This window comes from Aythya marila (genome assembly GCF_965140915.1).
Source record: "Aythya marila genome assembly, chromosome: 15".
Taxonomy (NCBI): Eukaryota; Metazoa; Chordata; class Aves; order Anseriformes; family Anatidae; genus Aythya; species Aythya marila.
This window is the reverse complement of record NC_139056.1, coordinates 10360411-10378038: the sequence shown is the minus strand read 5'-3', so window position 1 is coordinate 10378038 and position 17628 is coordinate 10360411.

Here is a 17628-nt window from a genome sequence, read left to right as displayed (position 1 = left end):
AAATAGGCTTAAAAAGGAACTTGATATACCCACATAAGAGTTACATACCTTAGTGAGAAAATGAGTCTGTGGCCAATAAATGTTTGGTGCATACCTAAAGAGGTTTGAAGCAAGACTAGATCTCTCTTGTTCTGTATTTATTTTGTACAGATCCCATGCCTCATTGTGTTTTCTGATTGCAAAAAGATTCCACCAACAGAGAACCAGTGGGTTTCTCCCAACACATCCCCACTGCTGAACAAGTTACGTTCTGAGGTTTTTTCACCTTCCTCTGAAACACTGGAGCTTTGCCAACTGTTCACTTTCACATCTTATGGGTTGATATTTTATCTTCTGCAACCTTGCAACTGAATTTTAGTCTTCCTCATTCCTCCTGTGATTGTTTTTCCTTTTCTCACTTAGTGTAAGTCAGGCATAGCCCTCCTGTAGGCCTCCCTTGGTAATTAAAATTAGACATAGGTTATAACAGAAGACTTGGTGAACTTGGATTGCTTATTAAATACATTTCGCCCTCTAAGAATTCCATTTAGCATCAGATCTTCAGTCTGCAATCTAAGCTTTATTGATTCTTGTTTTATCAAGGAACGGTATGTGATAAAGAACTTTTGCTGTGACGCTAAGTTCAAGGACACAACTTCTGTACCTGCCAAAAGTGATTCTCTGAACTCCTGCAGGACAGATTAATGTATTTACATTTTTTTTCTCTCTCCATTTTAAGAGGAAAGAAAGCCAGAAGAGATACATAACAGGTTCTTAACAGGAAGCAAGTAATTGTTTGTTTTGTTTCCATATCAAACTGGAAAAGAAAGCTCTTACCCTACTGTAAACTGCTTGGTCAAATATAATCCTCTCTTTTATGTCTGAGAAGTACATAGGACATCTCAAACACTTGGTGGGAATAGTATTAATAACAGCAACAACAACAGCATGTTTACCATGGTTTGAACCCGTTCTGTTACATTCTTTTTAAGCTCTTTCCTGATGGTATCATAATCTGTCTGTACAAGCTCTCACAAAGCCTACTCAGGTTGCCCACCACATGGAATCTTTTGATATTTTTCTGGATTTTTGAATATGTGAAATTTATACAAATAATTTGGATTTAATCACTAAGCCCTCTGTAACTTCTAGCCTGTCAGAATAAGCTGGTTTATTCTCTGGCAATAAGCAGAATTCCAGCAGGTTCCAGTTGAGCACTCAGACTCTCCTGTGTCCCAGTAGGTGTTGCACTGCAGGATATTTCAAATCCCAAAGGACTGCTTTGTTCAAAATTGGGTCCTTTATTCATTCAAGGATCCACTTTCTGAGGTTTCTACATAGCCGAAGAGATCTACATAAGGTTTAGCAGGGGTGGATATGATTCGGGTAGCGATGCCAATGGGAGCTATTCATAGCTTGATGAGACAATCGAGATATAGGGAAAGGTCTTTTTCTGGAGAACTGATCCTCTACTGTGGGGAAGAGCACGGGCAAGGAAGGCGCTGGGATGAAGGCTCATATACAAGATACACCAGCAGGATGGAAGGGGCTTGGGTCATCTCAGAGCAGGTCAGTGCTCACCTGTGGGAAACAGGACTCAAACAGCAGGCACACAAGGCAATGGAGCAGCTGGAAGGGGCAGAACTGGAAACTTCCTCGACTTCACTGCTGCACGGATTTTTGTCTTGCAGGGCAGCATTTAATGACCTATCAATAAATCCTCGTATTCATCCTCCCAGCTAGCTCAGCAGTGTAAGACGGGTGTAAGAAGAGCTGTTTTCATACAATGTGATTACAAGTGTTTTTAGAGGCTTGAAATTTTATGTATTCAAGTCCTTGAATTGCCTGTAGAGCTTGCCTGCACGCTGTAGAACCCAACAGCGTCCCATTAGGCCGTTGTGCTCTGCAGGAATGCACTTAACTCACAACCTGATCCTGCTGCCTCCAAGAACCACGCATCATCCTTTCCCAGCAGCCCCAGAGGATTTGTCCGCAGCCAAGTAGCCACAAGGTGGTGCTCCTTAACCTCTGTGGATGCACTGAGGCTGGATATTTCAGACGGCGAGACGCTGAGCTGGGCTAGAGTCAATGTAGTGGCTGGGAGACAGGCTGGATGAATACTTCACACACTTGGCCATCCGTTGAACAAGTGTTTTCTACACCAGTGTTTACAAATTCTCTACATTTAAATGTTTTAAGACATTTTGAGAGGTCTTATGAAGTGTAAAAATCATATAAAGGCAAGATACAAGGAAAGAAAACAGGGGAAGCCAAGAGATATCCTAAAATACTGATGTCAATCCTACCAGTTTATAGCTCACTATTTGCAGGCTTACCACCCTTGTCCTATTCTTCCTGCCAGACTCAGCCAATGGCAGCATAAAGGAGAAAGGCAAAACAGCCCAAGATAGGTACTGCATGACAGACAAGATCTTGTTCAAATTCTCAGTCTTGTTTTTTTCTGGTCTCTTGGCCATACCCTTCCACCTGACTGTTCAATCTCCAGTTTCTCCCATTCTCTGCTTTTACTGTGTAGCCTATTAGAAAATATAATGGAAGAGGATTCAGCAAGCCACCCCCCCCCACGTGGGCAGGAACAAAGCTTTGATCTCCCCATCGCTGTCACCGTGGCTGCAGCAGAGCCGTACTGCAGTGTACAATTCAGAGATGGATTATCGGCCTTCCACTTTAATCTGAAAGGCATCTTCTGTTTGAAGAACTGACATTGATATAAATATCACAGCAAAGGAAAGACAACTAGACCTCACCGATCACAATGAAGAGCTCTCCCTAAACAGTTCTCGATTACAATCACACACTTTGTTGCGTATATTTCTCCTGCAAAAGCAGGTCAAGCCATATGTTTCATTCGTATAAGCATGTCAATGTACATCACACGTAAGGTGTGCTACTTGTGTTAACACTAGCTGGGCAAGATTAGGTCTTTGTGTTTGTTTATATTGCACCCTATCTCAGAACAGGTGGTCTCCCTGGTTTCTTGGCATCACCACCATGTGTGGGGCCATTTTTGCACGCACGGATGTAAATGTCTGCTATGTTGTATGACTTATGCCCGGGTAATGCCAACTAAATCATAAGTGTGTTTATGCATAAGAACTGCTTTATATTTCATGCATCCAGCTTTAGTGCAGACAGCTCAAAAAAAAAAAAAAAAAAAAAACTCCCTTCTTTTCTCATTAATACCTTGTCAGAATTTGATTTGTTCATTACCCTTTATATTCTTCTAGGACCAGCCTTTAAGCAACAGAATTCACTCTTCTTTTTCATCCTGTTCTTATGACATTTTCTCTTAGGGCAAATCCTGCCCACTCCATGATCACAGAGGACTCCAAAAATAATCTAATCTGCAAAGATTGACTGCCAAGTGGGTGTAGAATTTAATGAGTCCGCACGTGGTGGCCACATCCCTTGCAAAGCCTAGTTCCATGGGCGTACGCTGTTTACATACCTAGGAAGTGTAAGTGAGTGCAAGGTGCATGCTTGGGATAATATAAAAATCCACTGCCATTGCTCCACAGCACCCTCCAGGAGCATCACAGCAACATCAAAGCCACTAAAAAACCTCCGCTGGCACCGTGCCCATTGGCCCTGGTGAGACAGCTTTGAGCCATTGCTGAATGCTTCAGCTAAGCTAGAGGAAACCATTTATCTTTTCTCGTCAGTTTTAGTCAGACCAGTTAATTGCCCAGCTCGAACCCTCTCCAGCTACAGCAATCATTATCTAACATACAGCATTCCTTGGAGCACTTGAAAAGCAGAATACTCTACAGTTCACTGCTCCAACAGCATACTTTAAATTGTAACCCACCCAAAAGAGAAGTACTGAACGCTGGCAGACCTCACTCGATGCTTCAGTCAATTGGGAACAAGTCCTGAATCTTTAAATGGCATTCAGAGAGCTCAGAGGTGCATTTCCATACTCATGATAATTTGCCACTTGGTCAGTTGTTCCACTGTCAATTAAATAAACCAAAGTGATTAACAAATCTCAGCAGTTTCATAAAGGCTTGCTGTGAATTCAATGGACAGCAAGATCTATCACAGTAGAGAAAGATGTGCTTGCTTTCCTATTGCTAGTTTCACTTTGGGGAGGTCTATAAGCTAGCCATAAACAGTTTAAATTACAATTAGACACCAAATCTTCACATACCAGAGTAAGATAGATCAGCTGCAATTTATTTATACATTTGTGCCTTATTTTAAAGGAGACACACTGAGAATAAAAGCAAATGCAAATTCTGATTGAGCAGCAGTCAAAATCTGCACAATTTTAGCCACGTGTTTACATTGGCTTAATCTTTAATATCACTTAAAACGTTCTCTAGTCCTGAAAGTGATCTGACTTATTTACATATTTATTCTTGCTCTGCTTCAAATCCCAGAAGAATGGTTACCTCCCAGCGAGTATCACTTTTGAAAAGAACAGATCCAAACAGGAGCTTTGCTGTAGAAGTGAACCTTCCTTTCTTTCACACACATATATGGTTACCCTATGCTTTATAAAAGCTGTTGGTTGGCAGCTACCTAAAAATTGAAAGCCTTATTTTTTTTTCCTTTAGAAATAAAAGAAAAACAGAGAAACTATTCTCTGATTACTCTGTACCTGATGCTGGGGGGTCATTTTAAGCAATAAGTTATTTATTAAAAACTGTAATTTCCTTTTAATACCAGAGACATTTTTTTTAATACATGAGGGATCCCTGGTATGTAGTTGGTAGAAAGTCACACTAGGTTTTCAGAGTGAAAGGTGCTTAAAGAGCAAAACCATTATCATAAGCATTTACATTTATGATCGATGTTGAGCCTGTAATGACTGACTTAGCTAACAACCAGGTGAAAAGCAATGAGAGGCCCTTTCCTTAAAATGAAGCACCTTGCCCCATCTTCTGGACAAAAAGTGGCTGAACAGGACGGTGAGTGTTGCAGCCAGGCCAGTCCATGCAACCACACGCTCAAGCACCATTGATGAGCTGAGCATACTGGTCTGTGACAAGATGCTAGCATGTTTCAAGTCTAGCCCTGGCTCCAGTATGGCTTTACAAAGTACAGAACTGTGCTGTCACACCACACAACAACTCCTTTAACTACAGCTTTAACCACAGCCTTGACCACAGCTCCTCTCTGCTCACCACTTCTAAGGGTCGCATGAGTACACAGAAGCTGGTGAAGATGGAGGGTTAACGTAGCCCAGTGTCAGCATGTCACTTCTTAGCTTCCCTAAGCCAGGGATCTTGTGTCTGTACTGAAGAATGATTCAGTTTAAAAGAATGTAGGTATCAAAATGCAGGCAGATCTCCAACTACATACAAGTTAGACTATCTGTTTCTTGCTGATACAAATTTTCACACACTGGGGGGGAAAAGTGCTGGTTTCATGCATCACTTTGCACTGGATTGTGTCCAGTTGCTTTACTTATCATTATGCAACTTAACCCAGGGCAACTCAACACCCAAAGACAAAATTAGAAATGCATAAATATATTTGCACAGTTTCTTTTGTCTCCATAACAATATTTATTTCACTCCCCAACCCAAGATGAACCTGTACAGCACAAAAGGAAGTTTAGAAAAATATACCAATAATTTTATTTTTCTAAATTGACTATTTTTGCATTTTGTTATTGTCTTGCTTATCAGATCAGATGGGACTATTTCAGCTTAAAATAAAACACCTATCATCCTCATCACTGGGAAAATTAATCCGTGGACCAAATCTATCATAAATCAGCCCTAATTCAGGCAAAAGTTCAACTGGCTTCCAGTAGAGACTTTGTCAATATAGGGATAAGGAAGGATTCAGAACTAATGTGAGCCAAATTCTGCACTTACCAGCATGAAGAACTTACAGAAAAAAAATGAAAATAAATGAACTGGCTGGTACTTAAGTTCATTTTTTTATCCCCAGAATTGATTAATGATTAGCAAACTCATACAAAACCTCTTTAAGTCGTTAAAGAGATAAGCCATACTTATAAAATCTGTCATCTGTCATCAGTATGTCATCTTAAATGACATATATGAAGAAATTTGTGGTACACTTACACTGAGTAAAATCTCATTCTTAGATTCACCTCTACGGTAACAAAGCAGTTCATAGCACAAGAATCTACTCAACATCCATTGAAGCCCTATCAACAACTTGCCCTGTTGGCTTTAACCTCCCTGGGACAAAACCTGTCACTTAAATGCGTGTGTGGCACACCATGCTGGGAAGCAGTGACATAAGGCACACAACAAATAGAAACTGTCCAGGGCCACGGAGACTCAACATCCAAATCAGAATTAGAACTCAGGTGCCCCATCCTGAGTTGTGTGCATGTCTCTCTGAGAAGCATAAATGATTTACATACACAGAAGTTACCTGGTGGCAGAATCTGCTGTAGTCCTGGATTTGTTGCTGGTCCCTAACAGAGCAGATCCTTACCCCTGAAGTGAGCTCACATGAATTACTCAAACACTAACCTGCTGCCATTCCTGGAGAGCCTGCAACCGTTACTTTCTCAAGAGCATCTGTTTCCTCCTTACACCAAAAATCGCTCTTTTTTGACCTTATGTTGGAATGTTCCTCTTTTGAATGAAAAGCAAACTTAAGAATACAGCTGATATTCTGAAGAACGTGGCTGATAATAACCACATTGCCTTAACAGAAACATCCATTTGTCTTGACATAGCCCACAAAGTAGTTTCCACTAGCAATAATAATATGATGGCTTTAACCACAATGTGGTACAGGACTAAATATTTATAGAGTTTGGTAAAAACAAGAACACTACTTAATTTTAAAATCAAGAAGAGAAACAAAGAAAGATTAAGTTCATATAAACAATCCACAGCTTCTATAGCTATCAGATCCAGCTCATTAAGCAGCTTCCTGATGCTAATTATATCACAATTTTAATGGGAAACATTTGTTTTAAGGCCTGCAGTCCGGATTCTGTTGGCACTGAAGTCAACGGGAACTCTGCCATTGACTTTAATGGAAACAGGAAGTCTCCGTATAGTAAGCAGTTATAGATATCATATGTTTGTCCCTATAATTTATAAATGATTGCTCTGCTTGGAAGACTGAATCTTACTCCAGTCCCTTTAAAAAGCAATGGGATTTCCTTGTCTTAGACCTAGGAATAGCGTGTAAGCTTTGTATTGTATTTCCCGTAAGAGAAAGATAATTTCATTCTGCAATCTCATCTGTTCTCTAGCCAATACAGAAATGATAGTGGCATCCTTTGCAAGAGCTATGCCCAGCTCTCATCAGCCAAAGTGTCTGTCACTGAGGCTGCACACAGGGATATTGCCACTCTCTGACAGACTATGGAAATACCCTGGGAGGGATGCACTGAGACTTTAACTAGATTCATTTGTCCACAACAATTATTCAAGATAAAAGGGATTCATTGATGTAGGTTAAAAATACCTGACTACTATCAGTTGCTATAAAGTGTAATTCTCTGAGCATCCCCTTCTATACAGTTATAAAGGTGTGACACAGCTACCACAAACCTGCCTGTCTTCGCATGAACAGGAGAAAATCCTTTCCAAGTGTTACTGAATTAAAAGATATTTATTTTATGTTGCTCAGATGGGAGGATTCACATTCAGATGCCAACTTAAAAGGCCACATTCCCAATGTCAAGAAACTCAAAAGATTCATTAACATGAGAAGAAAAAAACTCCGAATAGGTGCAGATAATAAATTTCAGCGTTGCCATGCTTACTAAATCAATACAAAAAATACTATCAGGCACTTTACCCTTATCAGAACAAATTAAGAGACTGATTCCACAATTCTTATTCATTAAATTCCCACTCCTTACCAGAGATCAGTTTAGAAATTTGCCAAGACTCCTGTTTCTTTTAACTTCACAGCTGCAGAATTTACAATCAAATTCACCACTGAGCAAACATTGCCCGCAGAAATGTCAGATGATGCAAAATGTCTCAGAAAGATCTAGAAAGTGGTCAGTGTTCCTCTGAACAGAAATAGCTGCTACCACCGGGGAAAAATTCCTGTCACATATGATTCAAAGAAACGGCCTTTAGACTATTAATTGCATGCATTTACAAGCAGGCTAAATACAGACAATGCCTCACATTAGCTTGGGGAGTGGGCCTGATTTTCGGTGTTCAGAAGAGTCACTTTTTCTGGGACTGCCAGTGTAGCAGCAGCTTCTACAATGGTATTTACAGACAGATTTTTAAAGCAGCATTCAATACGCAGCTCTTTTGCAAACTTAACTCCAGGAGTCTCTTATTAACAGCTCTAAGATAAAGGCAAAAACAGCTGTTTTGGCCATGTTGCCCATGCAACGCATATAGCAAAGATGTGCTCTAGTCACCATCAGAAAATGTCACCTCTTCTCAGCTTGCCAAACTCGCACATTTTCACCTGTACGAAGAGAAAGAAAATCCAATGCTGCATTTTTGCCTACCAATGCAGAAAAGAGACCAGGTCTTGGAGACTTAAAAACTGGATGCATTTTAAGAAAGTATCTTTGGTTTCTTTACCTCAAAACCATACCTCTTTCCACCAACAAGCACAAATGATAAAATTGGAAACCAGTACGTGGGACATAATTAACAGGAGAAGCTGGAGAGACCTGGCATTCCCATGATACTTTGGGGTATGGAGGCAGAGTGTATTACCCAAACACAGAACTAGTGTTTTTGTTAAATATAACCCAAAACTCTTGCTATGCTTGCAAGTATGCGTCAGCTTTATCTGCATTGACCACTGTAATTTTACACCCTGTCAGGGATCTGTAAAAACAGTCTTAACATGAACTAGGTCTGTTTAGCTTCCTCCAGAGTCTGCCCTTTTAGAAAACCCTGGGGCTGGAGTAATAGTGCTGGTCTTTTTAAAGTTTTGCACATTTTACTGCATCAAGACAGTGCTGCGTGCGTTGTGAGCAGCAGCACAAGCAAGGGGAGTTCTTTACTACAGCTTATCCAGCTTTGCTCTGTATAGGCATAGTGGGCGTAAGGCACATGATCCTCAGAGACTTGAGTTTTGAAAAAGCCACTTAAAGAGTCCTAGAAAAATTTCACATTTTCACTTACAATTTTGTTTTGGAGGATTTCCCCAAAGCAAAAGGGATCTGTTAAGCTTCTTTTATTTTCTACCGAATTGCATACTAATAATGAATTACTTCAAGTAACAGCAAAAAGTAAGAACATTCAAGACACTGTCACTTAATCCTGAGGTTTCTAATACTGATGCCACTATCTTTTCAATTAAATCCTCTTCCATGATCAGGTAAACAAGTCTGTTGTTAGTCACCAAGTCTGCATGGTTCTCTTAAGAATGGTGCTAAAACCACCATGGGGATTTTGGGTCAGCTGAGACACAGGATATCTGATCCTGCAGGTCCTAACTGGAATTTCCTTCGTAGCTGAAACAGTAGAGGACAAGCTGAATTATCAAATTCATCAGACAACTTAAAATGGTCCGAAATTAAGTGGTGGAGTTAAACATATTGATTTGCTTTTACTAAGCTGGAATACAGGGAAAGAAAGACCATTTTGAAAACATGGTTTGAATCAGAATTAATTCAATTCCAAATGGAGTTAACAAAAATTTTCATGTTCAGCCTTTTTCACCATAACGCTTTTCAAAATAGTCAGGAAAGAGACATACATACATATGTACAAACTGCACATTTGCCACTGTAATTGTGAACATTTCTCATCTATAATTCTGTGTTTTTCTAATCTCTTGCATCTGCTCCACATGTGTTCAGCATTTCAAGGACACAGACAGTTTAATAACTAACTTTGCTCAGTTCCGAATTTCTGACACCAAGCACATGTCATTACAGGCAAGTACATTGGGGTATTTAGTCTTAATCCTACTGCATAGAGCGGAACTGCAAAATTGTTGTAGCAACCGACCTACAGCCCACTGCCCACACTGGGAAGTAGGCAAGGGGAGCTCGCTTTGGGGAAACTAACTGCTGCTCTATTTTGATGGGTCTTACGCAGATTCTTTTATAGAAACAAGAAAATACTCAAACTCTCTTCAGTTATATGTCATGAGACAATATCTCAAAAGAGACTGCTCTTTTGAGCAAGCTGAATTTTGGGTATACATTTCTTTCCGGAGGCACCCTGCGCAGCTGAACGTGGCTGTGTGATGTTGGCTCCCGAGCTGCACAGAGCCAGCTGCCACCTCCGCAAGCTGCCGTGGCCTCTGACTGGGGTTACTGTCGTCGCTGAGACCCCAAAGGATTTCCAAAGTGCTGCAGCCTCATCCCAGAGTCAGCACAGGCGACACTCCAGGGTGCTGTCTTCAGGAAGTTTATGGATATTACCCCCAATAAAAGCAAATGTGGAAAGGGAGTTAAAACTTTTCTACTTCTAAAGATGGGATTTGTATTTTGCATTTTACTGTCTGGTTTTCTTTCTCTAATAGCTGTCTTGATATTTTGCAATTGACGTTGTTTACACAGCTTTCTTTGGAAAACTCTAGGGGGTTGCTGAAGAACTGGCAGAATTAGGATACCAAGATACAATGAAAGCGATGCCTGATTATCAGACCATGATTTCCATACTTGTAGTTTTAAAACTGGGTGAAATCCAATCCCACTCACCAAAAGAAATCCTCCTTTCAGAAGGCCACCCGCTGGCCATGTCAGCAGAAGATGAGCTCCCATGTTTTTCTTTGATCCATTTATATCACTTAGCTAAATGCTGTCCATAAACCTAAGATCTAAATAGAAGTGTATTCTGCAAATAAATGCAATTACAGAAAATGTTCAGGCAATGCTTGGCTGGTCACCTCTACAGGGAAGTTACTCCCCCTCAGACCCGTCAGAGACACTGCTCATCAGAAAGCTCTCTAGAGCATCTCCATCAAAACAGAACTGGCTGACAAAGATTAAGCTGATCATCTCAGCTGCCTGCTTCCATAAAGGCACTCACATAATTGCTTGTAGGTATTATAATTTAAGGTTGGTTTATATACCAACTTCAACAAGGCTTAGAAAAACTTTCAAACATTATTCAGTGGATGCTCATCTGTTTTGTAATAGCTACATATTTAATAGAAAAATACGCTTGGTTACCCAAATATTCATGAACTTTAAAACCATGTTTAATTTTGTACTTTTCTCCAAAGCATGACTTGAGTTCTTCTACTAGTTCTAATAATGCATACACTTTAATTCCTATGCCAAAAAAATTCCATCATTTATAACCAGAAGCATTCATAATTTAAATGACTGTCTCTGCTGTTGATGACACCATCAATTATAAAGTTACACGATGGGGAAAATCTTCTGCACTGATTAGCACACATTTTTTAACATCACTGTTAAGTAAAGTTTTATATAGCTGTATCTTCTGGGAAACAGTAAGGATTTGGCAATCTGAAATTACCTTACCATGGTATTCTAGGATATCAGCTTTGAAACACAGCTTAGTAAGGGCTTCACATTTCTTATGATAATCAAACTTCAGGAACATCACATTTTGCACAGGAATATTTGACATTCTAGCAAAAAAATTTAGGTGCTGAATTTTGCCAAGAACTACAGTTTGTATAGCCCACCTCAGCATTGCATGCGACACACAATACATTTGCAAAAATTTGGTCTTACTTCTCAAATTCAACAAAGCATTTAAGCATGCATTCTACTTAGCACCTGCTTCCATCCACCTCTACTTGGAGAAGGACAAGCCAACATGGAGAATTCAAGAATCAGCAAAATGCCTTCTGTTCTCACCTTCTGGATTTTCAAATCTGGAGGTTACTATTCAGTATATCCAAACACAGAAGTTAAAAACTAATGTGCCAAAATCCTTCAAAAATCGTAAGATTCATAAAAGAATCTCAAGAGTCTTGTTCATCTATTTGTTGTCTATGCATTACAACACCACTCTGCGAGTTGTCTCAGAGAATAATAGATGCAGACAGGCATCTCCCCACCTGCAGCGGGCAGGCGGTGTCCTCTGTGAGCTCATGATCAGTTTCTGCACATTTCAAGGACATTTTCTGCTGTAAGAGCTACTCACTTACAGCCATCCCTGAGTTTCTGCTTAGGAGACAGGTCTCCTGCTCTAGAGCTTTACTTAGCATTTTGCTCCTAAGTTTCCAGGTTAGTACAATTCCTTTCTAAATGTATGCTTTTAGTAAAGTGCAATTGGTGCTATAATCCAGCTCAGCTGGAGGACATTAAATTCTAAGAAAAAATGTTATGTGCATTTATTGCTGGAATACAATAAATGTATTCTCTGTTCAGAGCAACAGATTTTAAGTGATTAAATTTACACCTACTGACTACAGCAATTTGTTAATAGGATCCATAGTGAATATACTGTAGTTTGTAAAAAATGAATAATAAGAACTCACAATTTCTGTTTGTGTTATTCTGTAGGATACAATAAAGCTTGAAATTGCTGGAATATCTGGACACTGGTATTACTCAGGAACTACAGGACAAATGCAGCCCTGCATAGGAAGAACGATGCCCTTTTCCATCTTTTCATCCCACCGATCCCCTAAATATTTGAACAGTGGGATGGCTTTATTGATGCACCACTTGATTAAGCCAGGCTTACCTCTCAAACGTAAATGAATTCTTGTTTGTAAAGACCTAATGCTTTCATATCTGATGCCATTACGTCTCTAGTACCAACTACCGTATTAATTCAGCTTACTTTTCTACAGTTCTCATTATTGCCAGTGCTTTGCTGTTGGCAACGTCCACTGTCTAACAAGGGAAGAAGGGATCCTTCTGAGCTCCTGAGTCTGAGTGCATGGCCTGGAGACACGAACTCTGCATTTGGACAATACCCAAACACACATCAGCCCCTTTATCATGCTCTAGTTTCCATAGAACAGAAGCCTGAGCACACAGCCTGGCCTGGAGCAGTGGCAAGCTGTGAGCAGTTCTTGATCTCTGCAAACGAAGGAGCACAGGTTATCACTCCTCACCAGGCACCTATAAATCAGACTGGGTATGGGCTTTGCACACAGGAAAAACATCTCTGAGAGTCAATTTTATGTCAGTTAGCACTTAAGTTTTTTGAAACCTATATATCCTTGAAATATATATATATATCCTTGGCAAGCAACTCTGCCAGAAAAATCAAAGGCACTGCATTGTTCAGCAACATCCATACTAGATTAGTATATGCGTGAATAATGACCCAATTCTTATTTCGTACTCCTGTAATTACGTAACTGCAAGGGGCTGTTTCTCTTTCCAGTGGTATACGCTGTTTACACTGCGTGAGAAGGAATAAACAAGAATATACAGACAGGCTCCAAAACATCTGAGTTAATTTCAAACATCTGAAAGCCTGCTGCAACTGATGATTATTTATAGTGCATATAAACCGTAGTTAAGCACAACTGCACCAGGCTACACCGTGTAAAAACACAGCCCAGTGATAACTCCTGTAACAAACACCTCTCTAGGGTTGTTCATGGTTGACAGTTGCAGAACATTGCACAAGAAAACAATACAGCAGACGAAATATTGAACACAACTTCTGTTTTTTGCATATATCTTCTCTTCCAACTTAGCTAGAAAAGATTGCTTTGACAGAACTGATTTTACTTTCTACTCAAAAAGCATGATTACCCTACACATACATTTTTATTGGCGATTTTATGAGGATAATTCCAAAAATAGGTAACCTTTTTGCTTTAGAACTTACATAGAAAAATTACTTATTTTACATGCTTTCTGATGTTGCTGCATGTAATTTTAAACTATTGAAAGAATCATCTGATGGTTCAAGTACTCTTTCCATTTATGAATGATTCCATCAGGTTTAATAGATCCAGGAATCTAGCAGTTCAGGAGTCATTCTATGTGACTTCCTTCTTCAGAAAAAAAAATAAAATTGTTTTTGCATCACCACATGGGCATTTTCAGAAAGAAACAGAAATGGAAACTACTTTTTTGTAATTCATTTAACTGTGTAAAAATACAACAAATGTTATTTGGTATGTTACCCAGGTACAGCCTCCCTACCCCATAGCAGCAGTTTTGGCATTCTTCTTTTTCAGCATTTTACTGAAAAGTAGTCAGAAGTTGTCCATAGATGTTAGTTTAAGTAATACATACCTAAAGTCATTTACAACTATTTCCAAATCTCTCCAAGAGCTAGAATGTTCAAGTTCCTAGAATGACAGCAGCATGATGCATTAATGCAATTACACTAAATTACATTCATACAATTTCTTTCATCTCACATATTCCTAAAGCAAATGACAAGCTGACTGGATATCTCCCTTGCACTATGCAATGTCATTCTTCACATGCAATAGGTTATACACATTATATGAGGTGATTTCTATTCCTTGACTGGTAACTATGGATATCCATATCATAGGCAGCCAGGGAAAACGATCACAAGCATATACAGAGGCACTAAATCAGATTTATTTGAATCAAAATGGGCATTCACAACTGTTTAGTGTATTTTTGTTATTCTGCTGCACACGACTCACATCAGCACTCAAAGAATAATGACAGGAATATTACAGAACAATTAGAGAAGACCTAAAATACAGCTGCTCAACCTGGGAACAGGTGCCAGAGAGGTTAAGATAAAAAATGGGAAAAATAAAAGGAGAAGAGCATTCCATTACAGAATCCTCCAGAAGTCAATAAGACTTGAGGAGAATGAAATGCCCAAGTCACAGGGTTTAAAATTGCCTTTAGTGGTGACCTGACCACCTGAAGGGGTATCTTCTCCTTATTCTTTAATACTTCCCTAGTTCCTCTCCCTGCCAAATTGGATGGTAGCTGTATTTGATGTAAGAAGGCAAAAATGACCAGACAGATGTTTTTGCAATCTCTAATGTAGGGCTTGCAACTAAAATGTTTGTTGGAGGCTGGTTGTAAATAGAGTTACATGATCCTTGTGCATTTCAGCCCGCCAGCCAGCGCACATGTTCTGGATCTCTAGTGCCCCCAATCTCACTGCAGAAGAGACTCCAAAATTCGTTGGAGTCTGAGTGCAGCTAAGCATACTAGAGCCATAAATCATTTGATGTTCATGATTTATCTTTAAAATTTCAGAGAGCAAAAGGAATCACGTTCTTACAGCCTCTTAGAAAACAAAGCACACTTTTAAAGATTGCATCCTTATGTGATGCACGTACAAAAGTTCAAATTAATGGCAGGAGTCCACAGGCATTAAGGGAAATAACAGCAATCAATGCTATTTTTAAAGGGAAGAGTGGGGGCGAGGGGTTAACATATGTGGAATTAGCTCTAGGCAAAATGAGAAGCCGTTGCATCTAAAATCAAATACATTCTCTGAAATAGACACCAGAGCCCAAATTCCCATGTAGACTCCTGCAGTCCAAGAGTTTCAGCAGAATTTGGCCTTCCTCTTAACTTAGCTTCATTAGGTCATATCATGCCATCGATTTTTATGTTGGATGCCCTACTTACTTCGCATCAGTTGTTGGCACTATGTAGGCAATTTTCTGAATTGGAGGGGGAGAAAAGGGTGGTGTGTGCACAAGGGTGAGGAATTTTTTCCTATGTAGAATAAGTCATTTCTTAGAACGGTTTGAGGGGGGATAGTGATATTTGTATCCCTTCTGCCAGATGTCACTAGTGGCAACAAGAGCCAGGATTAAATATCTATCTATCAAATTCTTCCTGAAATTTTTAAGCACCAGTTGGTCAGCAACCCATTCAAAAACTGGGAAAACTGGCTATCTTCCACAGCCATTCTTAACCAACAGTTCCTCACCTAATGACAATTATCTCTGACTCTGAAACTTTTTGATGGAGGACAAACATACAGAATCTGTTAAAAGAAAACTAAACAAGAAAAAATCTTGTAGCAATACATTTGAGTGTTTATATGCAGTAAGCGAAGCAATGTCCCCTCCTTACATACTTTTACAATAGTCTTTTGTCTATTTTTCATCAGCTGCTGTCAATGTCAGATGGACTAAGGTCTCACAGACACCCCATTTGCCCCTTTTCCTGCATAACACAGCAATTTGTCAGTGTTTGTCCTCAGTGCTTGGTTAGGATTGCCCTTCATCTTAGAGGGAAATGTTTCTGAAACAGAAGAGGCTTTGATACTCCCTCTGACATTACGACAGTCTCTGCACTGTCACATCTCACTGTGCCACCACCTCAGGCTGTGATGCCAACTGCACTGTCATCCCTTGCCATCCCTCACCCCTGGCCATAATGCCATCTTGTACTCTCATCCACGACTTGTTTTCTAGTATTTTGCTGCCTGAAACCACAAATGAGATCCAAGCTGACTGGGTCCTCACCCAGTTAGGCTACACAGTTCATGAAAGAAAACTGAGATACCAAGTTGTTTCCACTATTTAAAAAAATATTAAAAGCACAAGGGAACACTTGTAAACAGCACAACAGAAAAAAAAAAATCCTAAAAATGAGTTACTTAAAAGAGATCAGAAGGTAGGTTACCAAATTGCACAGACACTCCTCACACATTGTTCCCTGCAGTGATGCTGCTATCAAAATTTTTCTCTCTATTCTAAAAGCAAAGATCTTTCATGTAGGGCTCAGGAGCTTTTGTCTGAGACAGCTGGGTGGATCACAACCCCTTTGCTTCATACATACGCGACTAAACAGGATGTCAGAACCTTACAGAATTTTAAGATTTTCTCTGGAAACATACCAGACTAAATACCCTCCCCCAACCAACTGTTCCCATGGATTGACATAATATTATTTTACCTCCTGTAGCAACATATTCACTGTTGGTTTTTTCTTTTTTTTTTTTTTTTTTTAATGACAGCAAACCAGACATTCTGAGACAATCTGACTACTATTTTCCCTAAATGGCTTGCTACACAAACAGTATTTGAACAGGATATTTTTAATTTTTTTCTGTTTAGTTCTCTAATGATTAAACGCTATGACATGCAGCGTCTACAGATAAGATAGCAAGTCATTACATTTAAACATTAAAGGCATATCTTCAGAAGCTAGTACCGCTTCATTTGATCTGACTCCTCAGATCAAGCATATCAGATAGGGTGTTTTTTTCCTCTTTGCCCTACATCATGTGGAGAAGTTGGTATTTTCTGCTTAAATCAGAAGAAATTTAATATGACTCAGTCTGTTTCGTGTATGTAGCCGCTTATCTTGTTTCGTTTGCAAATATCGTATGTATTCTCTTGAGACAAAAATAGTGCAAGATGATTAGTTAGGCAAGTTCATTTGACACCATTCCCCCTTCGTGACGCTGAAATCTAAAATCTGTATATGGTATACAACTTAAAGTATATATATGCAAGCTCAGCTCTGGGAGAGCCACACAGCAAGTACTTTCCTCCCAACCAGACGGCTTCCTTATCCCATCAAGACGACCACAAAGGTAAGCTGATTAGACCCTCTGCTTTCAGAAACGCAGAAGCAAAATGCTCCCTAAATGGAAAGCACCTATGCAATTGAAATATGCATTCTTATACCAGCTTCCAGTGTGCCATAACTTTACAAGGTATCATAGAACAGAATCAGCATTCAGACTGCAGGACGCAAAAAGACAGACCGGTGCCCTTCACAAAAGCTGAGACCATGCTGCAGTTTTTAGTTTTTCCTTCAACGCTTCCCCATTTTTTATCCTGTCAGCAGTGAGAATTAGGTGAATGGCAGAGCTCCAGATTACCTTG